The sequence below is a fragment of the Bubalus bubalis genome, chromosome 2, assembly GCF_019923935.1.
Source record: "Bubalus bubalis isolate 160015118507 breed Murrah chromosome 2, NDDB_SH_1, whole genome shotgun sequence".
Taxonomy (NCBI): domain Eukaryota; kingdom Metazoa; phylum Chordata; class Mammalia; order Artiodactyla; family Bovidae; genus Bubalus; species Bubalus bubalis.
The window spans coordinates 88347173-88367915 of NC_059158.1; the positions used below are offsets into that span (position 1 = coordinate 88347173).

At 41.8% G+C, this 20743-nt stretch overlaps 1 protein-coding gene and 1 long non-coding RNA gene across 2 annotated transcripts in view; one reads left to right on the top strand and one right to left on the bottom strand.

Annotated features, from left to right (window-relative positions):
- Positions 1–366: 366 nt before the first annotated feature.
- On the bottom strand, positions 367–19661 carry LOC123331257. The gene is made up of 3 exons (XR_006547815.1): positions 18831–19661; positions 16615–16665; positions 367–626 (listed from the first exon to the last, which is right to left on the bottom strand). It is a non-coding gene; the product is annotated as an uncharacterized LOC123331257 (long non-coding RNA).
- Positions 15831–20743, top strand: part of PLA2R1 (phospholipase A2 receptor 1) — a 142159-nt gene continuing 137246 nt past the window's right edge. The window contains exon 1 of the mRNA XM_044934832.2: positions 15831–15931. The gene's annotated coding sequence lies outside the window, so the exon portion shown is untranslated. The remainder of the gene's footprint in view (positions 15932–20743) is intronic.

Below are 20743 nucleotides of genomic sequence, written 5' to 3' on the forward strand. Positions count from 1 at the left end.
GAGACCAAATGCTCACAAAGGAAGTCAGCTTAGAAAAAGTCCTTTCTCTCAGAAAAAAAGACCCCTTCTTTACAAAAAGACAGGGGAACTCAAGTTAAGCATGATAATATTCAGAAACAAAATGCTTCTTGTAGACTAAAAGCCAGATGTCTGGAAATCTGGAAACTGTTCCCATTTTGAATAGTCCTGAGAAAGTCACTTTTCTGCTTAGTTTTTCCATCTGTAGAATGGTAGCAGTGCCTGTCTCTTCTAGCACCTATAACAATCTCTGATACATAGTAGGGGCTCAATGAACTCATTCAATCAGTTTTGTTGAGTACCTAATGTATGCCAGACATATTTCTTATGATTAAGGATTCAGCAATGAACAAAATAACCAGTCTCCATGCTCCCAAGTCAGGAAGAAGAAAACAAACAAATAAATATACACTATCAGGCTACTGGATCCAGTTTATGCACATCCCAGATCCACCTGGCTCTACCTGGCCCCCCAAGTCTAAGCTGAGAGTTGCCCCAGCACCAACCCACTCAGTCCTTTTGGGGGTAGAGTCTCAGCTTCCCACAAACTCACCAGGGGTCAAGGGCCACAGCAAGTCTTGTGCCCAAGTCCAGAGTGGCAGCCGGACCTGGGAGAGAAAACAGCAACATTAAAAGAAGGATGCAATAATTGGTCAATCTGAACTGAGCTGTTAAGGGGAAGGGAGAGAGCATGCTTTCCCAGCTGGGTTTGAGGAAGAGGCAGGAACTTTGGGGAAAGAGAGACAAAAAAGTCTTTGTGGAAAGCGACTATGTCTGGGCAATATTGAGAATGAGGTACATGGGGGTGGGAGCAGTTGGATATTCTTTTTTAATTGGAGGAAAATTGCTTTATACAGTAGTGTCCGTTTCTGCCACGCAACAACCTTTAAACGTATTCGTCCTTTTGGGCCTGCTGCTCTCTTGATGAAGGCAGCCTGCAGGGCTCCAAGGCAGGAGCAAGAAGGCCCAGCTCCATGAGAATCTCAGCAGAGTCCGCATGGTACGTTAATCTGGCCCATGTTTCCCCTTGTCAACACCAGAAACAATCATGCCCCAAAATACTCCCATGAAACCCACCAAATGGAAGACTCCAAATCCCCCAAAGCAACCAAGAGTCTCCTGAGTTGCTCTCTTCTTCACCTCTCCATATCCATTTCTTGCAGAACTTCTTGAAGGGACAAGATATGAGAAAAGCAATCCCTCCAATAGTAGTCTTTAACCGAGGGAGTAAGTTGATCTCTCCAAAGGGTAAGTGTATTTAAATGTTGCTCATTCATAATGGTTTCATATCATCCTCATTTTATGGAAATCTAAAACTCCTTATTCAGAGGGAATAAGAAATAGGAATTGAATTAAACATGATAAATAGAAAGTCTTTTACTAAATGTCACTATACAGCAGCAGATTCAACACAGCTAAAAAGCAAGGAAAGTTAAGTGGCCGGGACCTCTTTCACTAGGTCAGCTGGGCTAGGATGCCCTGGTACTAAATGAGCGAAGTTTTGTATGAGGCTTCAGTAGTCAGAATAGTGGGCAGTGGTTGATAGTCCTACTACCTGGACCAAGACATAAATTCTTCTGAGCTGTGGACTGTGGGCTGTTAAATGCCGCCTTTCTTGTGCTTTGGAGTCATTCAAACATGAACCACCCTAGGCTGAGTGAAGGTCAAATATCTGATCTTGAGTTCTCTCCCACTTGGCTGCACAACCAAAGAGAGAGCAGCATAGGCAACTCGGAAATGTTTCCTCTCTTTAGCTTGTCCTGGAGCCAGACCCTGGGAGGCACAAATTTGACTCACACACACTCTTTGGTGTCATGAACAACTTCAAGGCTTTACAAATCTTACAGGAGTCAGTTTGAAATTTCAATCTGTTACTTGTGATTTCTAAGTACACATTTAATGAGGAGACTTACTGCTCAAAACGGAGATGCTTTCTCAGCCTGAAATGTGTTTACATTCATGGTCCTTGTGTAGTAGCCAACCTAGTTCCAACTCAACAAAAGACAGTGCATCATGAAACTCCATTGTTTGTCAATAACTGCCTGGGGAAAAAGTCATTATGTATTTTTTTTTTCAGCTGGCTTCACTAGACCTACTACTGATGCATGTTTGTGTGTACATATACATACATATATATTTCTTCTTTATTTTAATACATGTATCTTACTAGAAGACTTCCCTGGTGGCTCAGCAGTAAAGAATCCACTTACGGTGCAGGAGATGTAGGAGACATGGGTTCGATCCCTGGGGTGGGAAAATCCCCTGGAGGAAGGCATGGCAACCCACTCCAGTATTCTTGCCTGGAGAATCACATGGACAGAGGAGCCTGGTGGGCTACAATCCATAGGGTCACAAAGAATCAGACACAACTGAAGCATCTGAGCACACACACACAGGCACTTCTTACCAGAAACATCTATTATTTTAATTGAGGTATTTATTGTTTATTTTTTATTTTAACAGATGTAACTTACTAGCATTACATAATTTGTATTGTTATTAAAAATAGATAACACCTACTGTTCCAAAAGTTTTATATAGGCTAACACATACAGAGCCCACAATCATCCTATGGAATGATATTACTAGTATCTCCTGTTTTACAGATAGTAAGTAACTTGCCTAGGTCATGAACTTAGCAAGCTTTGAAGCCAGAATTTGAACTCTGGATGTGGAATCATGCTATTATTTGGAATCATGCTCTCCTGTCTTATAAATCCATTAAGGACATAATGACAATAAAAGTCATCATTCATTGATTGTTTACTATAACCAGCATTATGTAAAGCGCTCAGGGCAGAGTTTGGACCTGAGGCCATCTCACTCCAATGTTTCAGTCTTAAAACACCATACAATCCTGAAGGTCACTGACAGTGCTTACCTCTGCCCACTCCTCTGTCCTTCCAGTAAGTCCCTGCTACTAATTCAAGCCTGATAGGATAGGTCTTAGAGTTGCTTTCCCAGATGTAATCATGGATTTTCACTGAACTACGTAGGCTTACCTGCAGGGTGATGATACACCTAGCTGGAAAGTCAAGCACCTTCTTGGGCATGGGGCTCTAACCAGAGAAGTTAGCAAGGCTGAGTGTCAATGAGAAGCACATAGAGCTCACTTCTCCTTCCAGAGCCCTGCCTGCCACCTTTTAAGTCAGATGCCTCAGAGGTCTGCCACTATGCACACAGAGGTGGCATCCACATCAGGAGTTCTGGAGGGAAAGTTTAGGTCTTGGAAGAGGGGTCTTAGCATGTCAAGGAAACTTCTGTCAGCAGCCAAGCCTTCTGCATCCGTAGGGGTATTCTCTGAGAATGCTGGTGCTTCGTGTGGCGCAGGCGGACGTGCTCGTCTGATGGGAGAGCCCCTGTCTTCCTCCAAGTCCTCGCTGAGCGCACACACTGCTGTCCTCACAGGCCCTGCTGCCCTCGGGGCTGCAGTGGAAGAAGTCGGCCCCTCGCAAGCCCTTGTCCAGCATCCCCAAGGGCCCTGCCTCCTGGAGGAAACAGAGGACTTGGAGGGGAAAGTGGCCAGTGCCTCCCTTTGCTAGCTAATTAGTTCGAAAGGAGAGGCAGAGGTGGGGATGGGGTGATGGAGGTGGCAGAAGTAGCCAGAAAATGATAATGCCTGTGACTCTCCAGTATGGGTAATTCTGAAGCTCTTGGCTTTTGCTTGTTTTGTTTAATTTTCCTAAAGAAGCGAGTGGTGATACATGTTGTGATTAGTCTTTTAAATATTAAAAATGATAATTACCATTTGCTTAAAATTTCTTTTAGGAGTTCTTAGGTTACACTGTTTAAAGTGCTAGAATTCAAGTTGTAATCACCTTTATGAAATGTCTTACAAAAAACACTAATGCTATTAATACACTTAACAGTTATTTCATAATTTTACCCTTTGATTAATAACTATTGTTTCATACTTTTTAAAAATGAGAACTATGTCTTTTTTTATTTGTTTATTTATCTCCTTTCGTAATAAACGACAATATTCTAGTATGTTCTCTGTGTGTGCATGCTAAGTCGCTTCAGTTGTGTCTAACTCGGCTACCCCATGGACTGTCGCCCTCCAGGCTCCATGGGATTCTCCCATGTTCTCTATAGAATGTTACTACTTTTATAAACACTGCAGTGGGAAAATGAAATTTTAAATTAAGCAGACTAGCTATTAAATGTATCTTGCATAGTTTTGGTATATTAAACATCTACTTCATTGATTTCAAGAAGTGTGTCAGATTTTGAAAACTCTTCTACTAAGAAGATAGACTAGGAGAATAAAAGTAGAAATAAAAGATTAAAAACACTGGGCATAATAAAAGATATGAATTTGTCACAGAGGCAAGAAATATACACAATGCTTTTCTTTCTGAAGCTTTCTTGGTCATGTTCATTGTTTGGCTTATCCAAATCTAGTATTCATTTTAAGAGATAACCAACTTATGCCTTAATAAAATTCCATGATTCATTTAAAAACTTGAAAATGATTTCAGTTCCAGATGGACACAGGAAAGGATACACAGTATTTGTTGCAGCTGCAAAACAACTTTCTTGGCACTCAGTGTTACCATTTACTATCCTATACTTAGATATAGGCAGTAATGGGATGTGAACATTTAATTGTGTTTAACCTCACACACTTAGAGTCCATAGGGAAGAGACCACAATCTGACAGATACTCCTGTCCTCACCCCGGTTCTGTTTATCACCGCTGCATGTATTCTCACCTATTTCCTGGAGTTGTTGTGAGAATTAACTGAAACAATATGTTAAAGTAGTTGACATAGACACTCAATACATGTGCAGTAAATGATAGCTGTATTCAGTCACTGAGTGCCTCCAATAATCACTTTCTGTCAAAAAGAACAGAATAGCCAAGGCTGAAGTCTGGGTATAATTAGAGAACTGAGGAAGGGAGGAGGCAAAACAGACAGCAAATTTCAAGGAAACAAACATGAAGTACATGAAAAAGAATAACATAGATAAGTCTCTGATACCATGAGCTAGACAACGCAAAGCAAGTATCAAATTGTAAGCAGAAAATGCTGGTTCTAGGTACACAAGGCGGCAGCTTCTTAAGCCAGCCCTTGAAAGAATTTTGTGTAAAGTCAAGTCTGACCTGCTAAACCCTGAGGTCTATTGAGGAGGGCCCCTTTGAAAGGAGAGGATCACAGGAGCTGCCTCCAAATGCCAAAAGAAAGATGGGCCCTGTTGGTTGGGAAGGCAGAGCATCCAGCTGTGGTGCAGAGGTGAGTGGATACTGTGGAACGGGTCTCGATCAGGGCTGGGGCAGAGAGCAGATCCTGGAGCCCAGCAGCAGGAGGGAGTGCAGGGGGTGATGGGAGCCTTAAGGGGGCCTGGAGGCACATACTCAGCTCAGAGGGTGGAGCTGGGGCAGTGTTCCAGGCCTGGGTGTGGTACCCTGGAGGCAATTGCCAGAAGGAGCCCCACCAAGCTGCCATGGGGTATGCAAGGTGCCCTCCTCCCCTGGGGATCCCCAGATACTAGAAGTGAATACGAACCTCAGAAGAGGTCCCATTAATCTTCCAAGCACCATGGTGAAGAATAGCACCAATGAAATTCAGGTCTGAATGTTAAGAAGACTTTACTCATAACCCCCTGGGTGCTGACACTTGGAAGATTTGGGACTCAAAGGACTGACATATCTGCTATGAAGGGAGAAAATGAAAAGCAATTTCAAGCAACATTTCTCAGATTAACATTACACACCCTTAGAGGTCATTGCTTAGTTCTAAAAATAATTTCACAGTGATGTATCTCACTTAGTCCTTTCCCTAGCCAGTCCACAAAGAGGGACAGCCCAGAAAACAAATTGCAGGCTTTTCTGAGAAATAAGGAGGCAGTGGGGAAGACGGAGGGGGTTGAGAAAAGAGGAATAATGTAGGTCGTGAGGCCTTGCAGGCAAAATTAAGAATGCTAATGGAAATAACAAGGTCACAACTATTTATGATAAACAATGAACACAAGTGACAGATATTCAGATTTTATTTTATTTTTTGAAGAAACTCAAGCTAACAAGCCAGGACCAGTTCAGATCTGGGTTTAACCTTTCTTGAAAAATAATTGCTCTTACTAATAAACAGGAATTTGCCTGAATAGAAAGCACAAGTCAAAACAAAGAAAGAAAGATGAGGTGAAAAGAGATGCAAATTTTCTATGGCTCACCTAGGTGAGTCACACAACCCCCTCAGGGAGTACAATTACAGGCAGAGGACCAGAGGAAAACCAGAAGGCAGAATATTTCATCAATGGAGGGAGTGGAACTGTATAGAAAGTACAGTCAAGCTACCTGGCTGATTTGGTTTAAGCACAGCATCCCTTTATCTAGCAACTGATATCCTTTAATACAGCAGAGGGCAACTGTGCCATCCCCAGAAGTGGAAGTTAAATTACTCTGGAAGTGAAACTAGCAAAAATCTGCACAAATGGAGATGATTAACCTCCTGTAGAAATCACCCAAAAGACCATATTTGAGTAAGTGACTCAGGAAAATGTAGACATTCACAGATAAAATTAGTAACTGGTTCAAGACAGTGACGGTACTTTCTATTCTATGGTCTAAGCAATGCCAATGGAAGGCAAATAGCCTTCATGAAGACTAGGAAAGAAAGGTGAAGGGTAGCCCTGGTCAGTGCTTCTCCTGTACTGCCTAAGATGGATGGATGGACCAGAAGCGGTGGGCACAGGCATGCCCTGGCCTGAAAAGTGGTGACCACAGGAGTGCAGGGGCCACTCATCGGGCTTCTCGGGATGAATGCCTAGTACAGCCCCTTGTCCTTCAAATAGCATTACTGTGAAACTGGATGAAAACCTGATATCCCAATGTCAGAAGCATTCATAAGATAAGACTACGAGTCTGAAGTATTCTTCTTAAGTAAAACACAGACATTGATGTTATTTAAAATTTTTTTATTGGAGTGTAGTTGATTTACAATGTTGTGTTTGCCTCAGGTATATAGCAAAGTAAATCAGTGATACATATGCATATGTTTTCACCCTTTTTTAAAAGATTCTTTTCCCATAAAGGCTATTACAGAGTATTGAGTAGGGTTCCCTGTGCTATACACACACATACACACACACACACACACATACAGAGAGAAGTCGCTCAGTCGTGTGCACATTCTTATCAACTATCTGGTCTATATATGGTAGTGTGTATATGTCAACCCCAGTCTCCAAATTCATCTCCGGGTAACCAAAACCCTGTCCTCCACATTTGTGACTCTACTTCTGTTTTCTAAATAAGTTCATCTGTACTCTTAAAAACAGATATTTTAGCCCAGGCACAGTAATATGCTTCTAAGATTTTACATCTAACTTGGCTGCTCAGATTTGATTGGTTGGTGTTTTCTAAGTTTATTCACTGGTTTTGAAATCTACTCATTTTAGCCAAGTGTGAAATGCATTATATACTAATCACAAGCACACATACACAATCAATACTCCTTGGGAAAAAGCCAAGCAGAGTTATGAGCCAATGAAAAAAAAAATATTACAGTACAGATTTCTAGACTTCCTTGTGCTAGTCTTTTTTTTCCTGTCTCCTCTTTCTCCTCATCTAAAGCCAATTTAGAAAGTGAAGAGGAACTTAAAAGCCTCTTGATGAAAGTGAAAGAGGAGAGTGAAAAAGTGGGCTTAAAGCTCAACATTCAGAAAACTAAGATCATGGCATCTGGTCCCATCACTTCATGGGAAATAGATGGGGAAACAGTGGAAACAGTGTCAGACTTTATTTTTGGGGGCTCCAAAATCACTGCAGATGGTGACTGCAGCCATGAAATTAAAAGACGCTTACTCCTTGGAAGGAAAGTTATGACCCACATAGATAGCATATTCAAAAGCAGAGATATTACTTTACCAACAAAGGTCCATCTAGTCAAGGCTATGGTTTTTCCAGTGGTCATGTATGGATGTGAGAGTTGGATTGTCAAGAAAGCTGAGTACTGAAGAATTGATGCTTTTGAACTGTGGTGTTGGAGAAGACTCTTGAGAGTCCCTTGGACTGCAAGGAGATCCAACCAGTCCATCCTAAAGGAGACCAGTCCTGGGTGTTCATTGGAAGGACTGATGCTGAGGCTGAAACTCCAATACTTTGGCCACCTCATGAGAAGAGGACTCCTTGGAAAAGACTCTGATGCTGGGAGGGATTGGGGGCAGGAGGAGAAGGGGATGACAGAGTATTAGATGGCTGGATGACATCACTGACTCAATGCACATGAGTTTGAGTGAACTCCAGGAGTTGGTGATGGACAGGGAGGCCTGGTGTGCTGCGATTTATGGGGTTGCAAAGAGTCGGACTCAACTGAGCAACGAACCGAACTGAAAGCCAATTTGGGGGTCAAATGTAAATGTGAGGGGAAAAAAATCCCTTAAATTTTTTTTTTTTTACTTTCAAAAAAGCTGGACTAACAGGGAGAAACCAGATTTACCTTCCTTCCTGGGGGGGAGGGGGGTGTGTGGAATATATGTATATGAAACTTGATTTTCAAGGCAATGGACACCAGGCATTAAAGGATAGTTATCCCTGAGAGATAGGAAACAAACAAGGCGAGTCATTGTTGAGTTTGCAATCTCTGTATTTGCCTAGCCTCCAGACCAAAGAAAGAGCCTGGGTTAATGACAGAGACATCAGTGGTTTAATTGAGGGGAGCAATCTGACATGTCTGAAGCAAGGTCTTGGAGCAACACCCCCACCAAGTGCGTCAGAAGGTGGACAAGACAAGGCAGCAGTCTTTGCTACCAGAGGGAGAGGGAAATTGACATCAGGTTGGCTCAGAGAGACCAGCAGGGGAACATGCCTCTCACTGAGCCTTTGATAAACCATCATAGTAGAGAGAGCTCTCAGTATGCAGGCAGTCACTGATTAGACTCCAAGATTAAATGGAAAGGGACAGTCAGGTGAGTAGGGTGTAGGTAAGGCAGGGGATGTGTGAAGAGCAAGAGAACAGCCATCTTGGGTGGCCTGAAGTTACAGTCCTGCCGTTGTCCCAACTTACCTAATTGGCATTTGTAGAACACTCTACCCCAAAACAGAAGAAAATGTGATCTTTTTAACCACATATGAAATATTTAGCATAATTGGCAGCTACACATATGGACTTAGAGATTGTCATACTGAGTGAAGTCAGACAGAGAAAGACAAATATCATATATCACTTATATGTGGAATCTAAAAAAAGGTACAAATGAACTTATTTACAAAATGGAAATAGAGTCATAGATTAGAAAACAAACTTATGGTTACCAAGAGAGAAAGGGGGTTGGGAGATTGGGATTGACATATACACACTACTACATAGATAACCGATAAGAACCTACTGTAGAGCACAGGAAACTCTATTCAATATTCTGTAATGACCTACATGGGAAAAGACCCTATAAATGTAGACATATGTACATGTGTAACTGATTCACTTTGCTGTAGAGTAGAAATGACATAACATTATAAATCAACTACACTCCATAAAAATTACTTTAAACGTAAGGGACTTCCCCAGTGGCTCAGCAGGTAAAGAATCCATCTGCAATGCGTGAGACACAGGAGACGCAGGTCTGATTCCTGGGTCAGGAAGATCCCCTGGAGTGTGTGCGCTGTCACTTTAGTTGAGTCTGACTCTTTGCAAACCTGTGGACTGTAGCTCACCAGGCTCCTCTGTCCATGGAATTCTCCAGGCAAGAATACTGGAGTGGGTTGCCATGCCCTCCTCCAGGGGATCTTCCCAACCCAGGGACTGAACCTGTGTCTCTTATGTCTCCTGCATTGGCATATGGGTGCTTTACCACTAGTGACACCTGGGAAGCACTGCCCTGGAATAGGAAATGGCAACCAACTCTAGTATTCTTGCCTGGAAAACTGCAAGGACAGAGGAACCTGGGGGCTACCGGGGTCCCGAAGAGTCAGACAGGACTGATGACTAACCACTCAGCACAGATGCTTACAACTGGTATGATACAAATAAACAAGATACTGTGACTTTCAAAAAAAATATTTAGCATAGTAGACCATACTCCTCCAGGCCATAAAATAAATCTCAATAAATGTAAAAGGACTTACTTAAGTCATACAAAATGTGTTCTTCGACCAAAGAAATTCATTAGAAATCAATAGCAAAAAGATATCTGGACAATCCTCAAGAATTTGGAAAGTAAGTAACACTACTAAGTAACCCATGGGTCAAAGAAGAACTAGGAATGAAAGTTAGAAAACATTTTGAACTGAATGAAAGTACAATATACCAGAATATATAAGATGCCACCAGAGTAGTAAAGGGAGTATGTAGCAATAAGTGCTTATATTAGAAAACAAGAAAGATCTCAACCTCACCCTTCTACTTCAAGAAACTGAAAAAGAAAAAAAAAAAAAAAATCCAAGTAAGCAGAAGAAAAGAAATAATAAAGATCAAACTGAAATAGAAAACAGGAAAGCAATAGAGAAAATCAATGACACCAAAAGTTTCTTTAAGATAAATAAAATGGGAAAAACTTTAGCCAGATTGATGAGGAAAAGGAAAAGAGAAAACACAAGTTACCAATATCAGAAGGGAAAAGGCAATGGCAGCCCACTCCAGTACTCTTGCCTGGAAAATCCCATGGACGGAGGAGCCTCGTAGGCTGCAGTCCATGGAGTCACTAAGAGTCGGACACGACTGAATGACTTCACTTTCATTTTTCACTTTCATGCATTGGAGAAGGAAATCGCAACCCACTCCAGTGTTCTTGCCTGGAAAATCCCACGGACGGAGGAGCCTGGTAGGCTGCAGTCCATGGAGTCGCTAAGAGTCGGACACGACTGAGCGACTTCACTTTCATTTTTCACTTTCATGCATTGGAGAAGGAAATGGCAACCCACTCCAGTGTTCTTGCCTGGAGAATCCCAGGGAAGGGGGAGCCTGGTGGGCTGCCGTCTATGGGGTTGCACAGAGTCGGACATGACTGAAGTGACTTAGCAGCAGCAGCAGCAATATCAGAAAAGAGACTGGTGACATCACTTTAGATTCCACAGATATTAAATGAATAAATAAGGAACTATTATAAACGAGGGCTTCAAGGTGGCGCTAGTGGTAAAGAGCCCACCTAAGAGATCTGAGAGACATGGGATGGATCCCTGGGTCAGGAAGATCCCCTGGAGGAGGGCATGGCAATCCACTCCAGTATTCTTGCCTGGAGAATCCCATGGACAGAAGAACCTGGTAGGCTACAGTCCAAAGGGTCGCAAAGAGTCAGACATGACTGAAGCAACTTAGAATGCACACATTATGAACAAAATTTATAAATTTGAAAGTTTATATAAAATGGAAGAATTCCTTGAAAGACAAGAACTACCAGAGTTTGTTAAAAAAAAAAAAAAAAGTAGGTAACCTGACTTTCCTATATCTGCAAAAGAAGTTGAAATTACAACTAAAAATCTTCTCACAAAGAAAACACCAGGCCCAGATAGCATTACAGATGAATTCTACCAATTGCTTAAAGAAGAAAAAATACCTACCAATTCTACACAAACTCTTCCAGAAACAGAATACTTACCAACACACATTCTTTGAGGCCAGCATTAATCTGGTACCAAGCCAGACAAAACATTATAAGAAAAGAGAACTAAAGACCAATATCCCTCACGAACACAGATGGAAAAAATTCTAAACATAATGTTAGCAAATTGAATCCAGCAATATTCAAAATTAAACGGGGCTTATTCACATGTAAACAAATGAACTTCTCTGCACAAAAAAATATTAACTCAAAATGGACCAGAGATCTAAAATTAAAGTCTTAAAATATAAAGCATTTAGAAGGAAGTACAGAACATCATTGTGACCTTGGATTAGGCAAAGATACCTAGATTTCAAAGTGTGATCCATAAAAGAATGAATTGATAAAGTGAGCTTTACCAAAATCTAAAATTTCTGCTCTTCAAAAGACAATATTAAGAGAATAAACAAATAAGCTACAGACTGGGAAAAATATTTACAAATTACAGTATACATTGATAAAGAACTTGTATCTACAAATTATAAAAAAACTCTCAAACCTCAGTATAAGAAAACAAAAATGAGCAAAATATTTGAGCAGATACTCCACCAAAGAAGATATATGGATATCAAATAATTATATGAAAATATTTTCAACGTTGGTCATTAGAGAAATGCAAATTTATTTATTTTTAAATGAGGTAGAATTGAAAAATAAAACTGCATCTATTTAAAGTATGCAACATACATATACAATGTGGAATGATTACCATGATCTAGTTGATTATCATATCCATCATCTCCCATAGTTACCATTTTTTTGGTGAGGACACAAGATCTACTCTCAGCAAATTTCAATACATAACAATACATAAACTTATTAACGACATACAGCACCATGCTGTATGAGAAATGCAAATTTAAACCACAATGAAATACCACTGTACTACTATTAGAATAGCTAAAATTTTAAAAACTGACCATACTCAATATTAATAAGAATATCAGATTCCAAGGGCTCCCGTAACAAAAGTACTACAAAGAAGGTGGTTTAAGAAACAAGATTTATTTTCTCACGTTTCTGAAGGCTAGAAACCCAAAAAAGTGTCAGAAGGTTGGTTCCTTCTGAAGGCTGTGAAAGAAAGATCTGTTCCATGCCCTTTTCCTAGCTTCTGGGGATTTGCTGGCATTCCTCGGCAGTCTTAGCTTGTACAGGTATCACAGCAATCTCTGCCTTCATCTTCACATGGTGTTTTCCCTGCATGCATGCCTGTCTCGGTGTCCAAATGTCATGATGACCTCATCTTAACTTTATCACATGTAATGACTTCATTTCCAAATTAGGCCACAAGTACTAAGGGTCAGGACTTTAACATCTTTAGGGAGGATAGAATTCAACCCACAACAGCTAGGATATGGAGGAACTGGAATTTGCATACTACTAGTGGGAGGGTAAAATGGTACAACCACTTTGGAAAACAATTTGGTGGCTTCTGAAAAAATTAAATGCATAACTACTCTCTTATCCAGTTATTCTTCTTATAGTTATTCACTCAAGAAAAATGAAAGGATATGTGTCCACGTAAGTATTTATACGTGAAAGTTCTTTGCAACTTTATTTATAATAGCACAATACTAGAAACAACCCAAATATCTATCAGTAGGTAAATGGATAAAGAGATTGTGGTATATCCATACAATGGAAAAATCACTCAGAAATAAAAATAATTAAAATTTTAATGTATGCAATAACATGGCTGTGTTTCCAAATAACAATACGGAATGAAAGAAACCAAACCCCCCCCGAAAAAAGCATATGCTATATAATTTCATTTACATGAAATTCTGGAAATCTCAAACTAATCTATAGTGACAGAAAGCAGATCAGTAGTTGACTGGGGTCTGGGATAGGGAATAACGGAAGAGGGGGGCTTTCCAAGGAACACAGTGGAATTAGTAAGGAGGATAGATATGTTCACTCTTTTGATTACAGTAACAGTTTCAAGGGTGTATAGATATGTCAAAATTTTTTAAACTGTATATTTTACACCTAGGTAGTTTACTGTTTGTCAATTTCATCTCAATTAAGCTACAACACCAGGGGGACTTCCCTGGTGGTCCAGTGGCCAAGACACTGTGCTTCCACCGCAGGGGATGTGGGTTTGATCCCTAGCTGAGGAACTACCACTATCCTGCATGCTCTGAGCCCAAGAAAGTAAAAATTTTTTAAATATACAGCAAAGGTCTTCTATAATTTTCTAATCCACTGGATTCACTAGGAATGTATTAAGAATGTTATTTCACCCATCATTCTTAAAGGCTGAGGTTTCTGGCCAACAAATTGCTTTTTCCTAGTAATAAAATGAAAATGAAGCCATTATTCAGGAACAAAACTACATGTTGATTTATAAACATAATACAGGAAAAATTAAGTTAAATTGATGAAGTCCTGGTCATCTGACTACCAAAATCATCTCCGTTTACAAAATCCATACTTTCAATAACACTGTGATTTCTGTTTTAGCTTAGAAAAGTTGTAAAGGTGTGGAAAAACTAAGTAGCCTTCCTTGGAAGATTCTAGAAGACCAAGCAAAATAAAACAGGATTGCCAACGTATTAGTGCTCTATTCACTTAGCTTTGCTCACCTACTTCTCAGAAAGCTACACTGAACTTTAATACTTAACCCATTTAACCTGAGAAGGGCAGATGAAGCTCTTTGTCTGCCAGTTTTTTTTCATAGCCCCATGACTGGCTCATGTCTAATCCTCTCTTTTTATCTTCCACCCTGAGCTTTAACATTTTGAATTGTCTTAGAAATGAGACTTGACAAGTCTCCAACCCTCTGGGCACATGTGAGAAGACAAGTATGAACACACCACAGGCTGTCTGTCCCTGATCCATCAGGATCATTTTCCCTCCCACAGAGGGAAAATGGCTTTGGGTCCCAGAGCACGGAGGAGGCCCTGCTAGAGTGTGGCATTTGACTCAACGTTATTTCTCATTTTATAACAACCTGCATGGTAGGTTTTTGTTGTTCTACATACAGAGAGGAAACTCAGCAAGATTATGTAATCTGACCAAAGTAACACAGCTAAGAATTAAGGGAGAAGGATTTTTTAACCCATCAACTCTACCCTGCTCTCTTTCTCCTCCTCCTCCTTTTACCTAATCCTTCAAGATGCAAACATGCCCACAGAACCTGTTTTGATTTATCAGAATTTCTTTAGGTGAAATCAAAAGGTACAACCACCCCTCTATTTTGTTATTGTTTGTATTTTAAAAACAGCATGGTGATTAAAAAACAACTGTCATATACTTTTCTGAATACTAAATGGAATAGAATATCTAAATTACTAGAAAATGACAAATGTTAAAATAAATATTGATTGTTCCCCAGGGTTCCCATTAAGTTCTGGAAAGTTATAGCCTGCAGGGTAACAACCAAAGATGCAGACCTGGAGAAGGCTCTCTCACAGTGCAAGGTCCTAAATGGGGCCCCTAGAGTCAGGCGATGCCGTTCGCCCATGACAGCCACGCCAGGCTTCCAGGCCTGCTGCCCACACCTGGCTCCTCCCTCCCTGTGTTAACACAGCCAGTGGGAAATTTTACTTCTAAAACCAGCCTCTCTCCCTGAACTAAGAGGTTTCTTGTAGGTTTCCTTTCCATTTCAAGTGCCAGACATTACCTTCTGCCCCTACCTACTCAGAACCCAAGAGAGGTTCATGGGAGAAACCAGAAATTCTCCACCCCAGCTGCACATTACAATCACTTTAGGAGCTTAAAAAAAAACATACTGACACCTGGGTCCCACTCCCAATCATCTGAACCAGAATCACTGGGAGTTGGGGCCTCTGCGTTGGTGGTTTTTAAAAGCTGTTCTGGGGACTTTGACCATGGTGAGGGCTGAGCACCACTGGACCAGCTAGGTTTCAGACAACACGTGTTGCTGGTGGTCATGCTCCCCGGAGAGGTTCCTGTTTCTTCTTCAGATATGTGCCCTTTTGCCTACTTCGTCTGCACATCCCCTGCGAGGCTACATGTGGAAAACAGAAGGAGAACATGAGTGTGCAGAAATGAGATCACGCGCTGGCAGGGGAGACTTAAGATACCCTATGAAGACCAGTCAGGAGAAGGAAATGGCAACCCACTCCAGTATTCTTGCCTGGAGAATTCCGTGGACAGAGGAGCCTGGTGGGCTGCTGTCCACGGGGTCACACAGAGTTGGACATGAACTGAAGCGACTTAGCATGCGTGCATGCATTGGAGAAGGAAATGGCAACCCACTCCAGTGTTCTTGCCTGGAGAATCCCAGGGACGGGGGAGCCTGGAGGGCTGCCGTCTATGGGGTCACACAGAGTCAGACACGACTGAAGCGACGCAGCAGCAGCAGTAGCATGAAGACCAGTCAAGACAGAGGCTCAGCTGAAACTCCCAAGTGAGTGGAAATTTCTGGCTAAATACTGCATACTGGGAGAGCCATTAATTGAATTGAATTGATACAAATCGCTGCCTAGACAAAGGTGAAAAACTAGTTCATTAACTCAGTACTGAAATTGGTCTTTAGCCCAATGAACTTTCAGTTGTTTTCACCCCTTAGTATTCCAGCGACTGTGGGTGTTAGTTAAAATACCACACTGTGGCTTGAGCACAAAATAAAGCAATATTCTGAACACACTCAGGAGTGTTTAATAAATGGCTCGGGGAAAGCTGCTGAAAATACATGTTAAATAGGTTAGAAAATTCCTGTCTTACATAAACCAATATTCTCTTTTATCTAAGGTACGATTTCCTCTTAATGAGATAGCTTATTACATGAAGCTAATGGGTAGCTCAGGGCAGGGCTTTAACAATGCGTCATTTAAGCTCTCAGTGTCCTCATCAGCATATGATGACTGTAATGAGACCTACTTCACAGCATAACCAATGTGGGTATTATCTAATAACTGTGGTCACATCTCCTGAGTGCTCACTCCTGGCCAGGTTATGGGTGTTTTCCATGTGTTCCAACATGGCGTGGACGCTTGTAGTGTTCCATTTTACAGAAAGGAAGCTGAGGCTGGGTGAGGTGCCGTGACTTGGCATAGATCGTAGAGCGGACTCCCACCCAGGCTGCCTTACCTCTTCACCACCACGGTGTGGATACAGCCAGCACTCCAGGAATGGCAGCTCCTGAGAAGAAACCAGGACCATTATATGGCTTTTCTCTCCACCCAGCAAGAAACCAAATCACCCCTCATTCTTTGTTTGCCCTCCAAATATTTTCTTTATTTAAGTAGTAACAGTACTAAAACTACCTTGGCCGAGTGTTTACTCTGTGTCAGTCACTGTTCTAAGCACCTTTTGGGTATAAACTCTTTAAATCTTAACAACAGGCCAAGGAAACGGCACTATTATTATTATTGCAATTCTGCAGATGAAACAACTAAGGCAGCGGAGGTAAAGCAGCCCGCTGCAGTCACAGAGCTAGTGAATGACAAACCCAGGGTCTGGACCTGGCAGTCTGGCCCCAGGGCCTCCTCTGGTTGCCTCCACTTGCCGACCTGTGATAATGCAGTTGAGTCCTGTGAGATTCCATCACCATCAATCATCAACTTCTTTCTTGTCTTCAGCTTGTATTCAGTTTGCTGTCATCTGACTGGGTGACATCAACCTGGATGCAGCCCAGTGTCCACCTTCTCCCTGCATGTACCTGGGCTTTATGTATCATTAAGAAAAGACCATCTACTATGAAATCGTGGTCCCTAACCACATCTGAGCCCTTGGTGATGCCCAGATGTCTGGCCACATTTCCCCAGTAGCTCTGAGGACATCAGAGCCAGTTTCATCTCCTCTCCTCAACTTCTTTCTAGTCCAGACAAGAGCCATCTCTTTATTTAAGATCCTGCTGCACCCTCCTAACCCTTAGGGATTGCTTACCTCCAATCTGTTCTGCAAAATATGGCAGGAAAGTTCTTTTTAAAACATAGCACATAAGTCTGGTCACAGTGAAACCTCTTAATGGCTTCCCCTTGGCTTTAGCACAAAGATTTTTAACATGATTTTGGACCTAGCTTAAGCCTTTCCTATTCAGGCTTCATGTTCCCAAAACCTCCCACCTCAGTTTCTAGTCTCCCCGCTCAAAGAACTTCTCAAGCATCTGATGTCCACCCTTGCCTCTATTCCCTCTGTCTGGTACATTTTTCCACTCCCTGTTAGCTCAGTTAAGTCTCTCCTATCCCATCAGCCCTGCATTCCCATTCATATTTCCAAGCAACAACTCACTTGCTTTTTGTACCACAGCTTGTTACATTTTCTAGAATTTTATAGAAATTGTATCACAACGTATATACTCTTTTTTGTCTAGATTCTTTAACTCAGCATAATTGCTTCAAGATGCAACCATGCTGTTCCATGCATCAGTCATTCATTTCTTTTAATTGCTGAGTAGTATTCCATTGCATAGATAGACCTAAATCTATTTATCTATTCATTCCTTGATGGGTATCTGAGTTGTTTCCAGTTTGGAGCTATAACAATAAAGCTGCTATGAACATTCATGAACAAACCTTATATGGACATTCTTGGGTAAGTACTTAAGAGTGGAATGTCTGGATCATATGGTTGTTAGACTAGATTGAAAAGTGTCCCCCTTAAATCACATCCACATGGAACCTCAGAATAAGACTTTATTTGGAAATAGGTGATTATTAAAATCAGGTCATATTGGATCACAGTGGTTCCTAAATGCAATACTGATGTTTTTATAAGAGAGATATAAAGGGAAGAAATCCATGTGATGATGTAGGTAGAGACTGCAAGGATATAATGAATTTTCTTCACCATTTTCACTCAACATAGTTCAGGTTTCTAATTGTTTTCCAGTTTCAAATGACTTCACACACTATATCCCTTTCTACCGCCTTCCCTCCTTCATTCACTCATTCAGCAGGGACATCCTGAGAATTTACTAAGTGTCAGAACAGTGCCACCCTGGAGAGCCTAAGAGAAGGAAAAGGTAGTGGGCTCTTCAAGAAATTTACATTCAGGTGAAAGGTATAAATAAAGCAATAATTCTAATTCAAAGTTATGAACTGAGAGATGGAAGATGTACCAGGCATGCAGGGGCAGGTGTTCCAGGTGTGTGGGGTGCAGGGCTGAAGAGGAGACATCAGTTCAGCAGAATAGAGCTCTTCAGTGTTCCCTCCTCAGCTTCCCTTTGCTCTTCTTTTTGCAGCCACACTCCCTCCTCCCATTTCCAAAGCTCCCATAAAAGGACACTGAAAATATGCCAGACTCTGTGCCAAGCACTATTTCATTTAATACAGCAGCACTTTGAAGCAAATAGTACCACCTACCCGCATTTTATACAGAAGGAACTTCCAGAGACTTCCCTGGTGGTCTACTGGCTAAGACTCCATGCTCCCAATGCAGGGGGCCCGGGTTCCATCCCTGGTCAGAGAACTAGCTCCCTCGTACCGTAACTAGACCTGGTGTAGCCAAAAAAATAAATTTAGAAAAGGAGGTGGGGTGAGGAAACTGGGGCTAAGGAGACTAAGTAACCAGTTGATAAGTGACAAAGCACCTACTCTAACCATCACACTATCCTGCTTCATGAATCTGAAACACAGGCAAGACCATGAGATGAGGAAGGATCATTTTCTCAAAGGCTTAAAAGCTCTTTGCCACATTTCCCACCTCAAAGACACATGCAATACTTTCAGGAAGAGATGAAAACTAGCTCTTTAGGAGTCTTCTAATCATTGAATAGGAAATTTGGTGTCAGGAGGCCAGGAAGCTGTCATCACCATTCTTCGTTACACTAATTGCTTTGAAGATGAAATATGGCTTGTTTCCCTCTTTATCCTGCTCATATTCATAGCTCTGCTCCTTTGGAATATTATCTGCTGTGGGTCAGGGAAGGTTTTTTCCCCTCATTACATACAGGATAAAACTGAAGCCACAGCAGGTGTATTTATCACCCAGATCCCACAGCCAGTGGGAGGTAGCCGAGTGTCCCAGTGACTGACCTTGCTTTTCAGGTTGCCCCAGGAGCTGCCCTTTGCTCCAGCAGGTCTGCCCACTCACTCTCTCCCATACAAGCAGTTCTCACGCCAACTTTTGTATTTTTTGGCACAGCTTCTTCCCATCCTAAAACAGCCTCTTCCTCCCAAATATTCTTCACTCCATCACAGCACATCTAACCCTGAACAGTCACTCTAGCATGGCCTCTCCCACTTTTACTCCCACTGTACTGCACCTCACCAAGGATTAACATCAGGTTTGCACTTTCCTAGTTAATTGTGCCACTTGGATAACACTCAGCTATCGAAATAGATGCCAGCCCACTTAGGGCTGAATCATCTACTTTGGGGTTTTCCCATAGTATGCAATGTAGTTCTGAGGCCACAAAAGAGACTGATAAATACATCATGACTGAGGTCTATATACTCCTATATGCTGAAAACATCCCTTTTCTACATGTTTCAGGCAGGGATGCTGACTTCTCCATAAAAGAATATTTATTGACTCGGTTAGTGGAAATGTCCACATTTTCTCAGCCCCACCTTTTTTTTTTTCACTCCAGCAACAGCTAGCCCTACACAGCTTCCCTCTGGGGCAGGGTGTCAGCAGCTCACCACTGCCCATGCCATGCACCTGTTGCTGCCTGCCCCAGGGCTATCCCTGCTTCCCTATTTCACTCTGATCTCCAATTCCACTCCCTGCCAGGGATCTCATCCCAGGCTCTGCTTCCAGGGGATCTGGGCTAAGTCAGTATGAATCCACTTGGGCTGACTCAATAAAATATCAGAAGCTGGGCAGTTTAAACAATGGAAACATATTTCTCAGTTTTGGAGGCAGGAGAGTCCAAAATCAAGTTCCTGAAGATTTGGGGGTTTGATGAGTTCTCTACCTGTTTCATAGATGGCTACCTTCTCTCTGTGTATCCTCACATGGCCTCTCCTTGGTGCGTGGGTGGAAAGATCTCTCTCTTCCTCTCCTTATAAGGTTGACCTTATCTAGGACCCCAGCCTTTAGACTTCATTTAAACTTAATTAACTCCTAAAATCCCTATATCCAAATACAACTTGGAGGTGGGGAACGGTTAGGACTTTAACAAATGCCTGGGGTACTGGGGACACAATTCAGTCTACAGCCGACAGTATCATTTAAAACTCTTGGTTTGAGGGAGCTTCCCTGGCAGTTCAGTAGTTAAGACTCCAGGCTGCCAATGCAGGGGGCATGGGTTCAATCCCTGGTGGAGGAACAA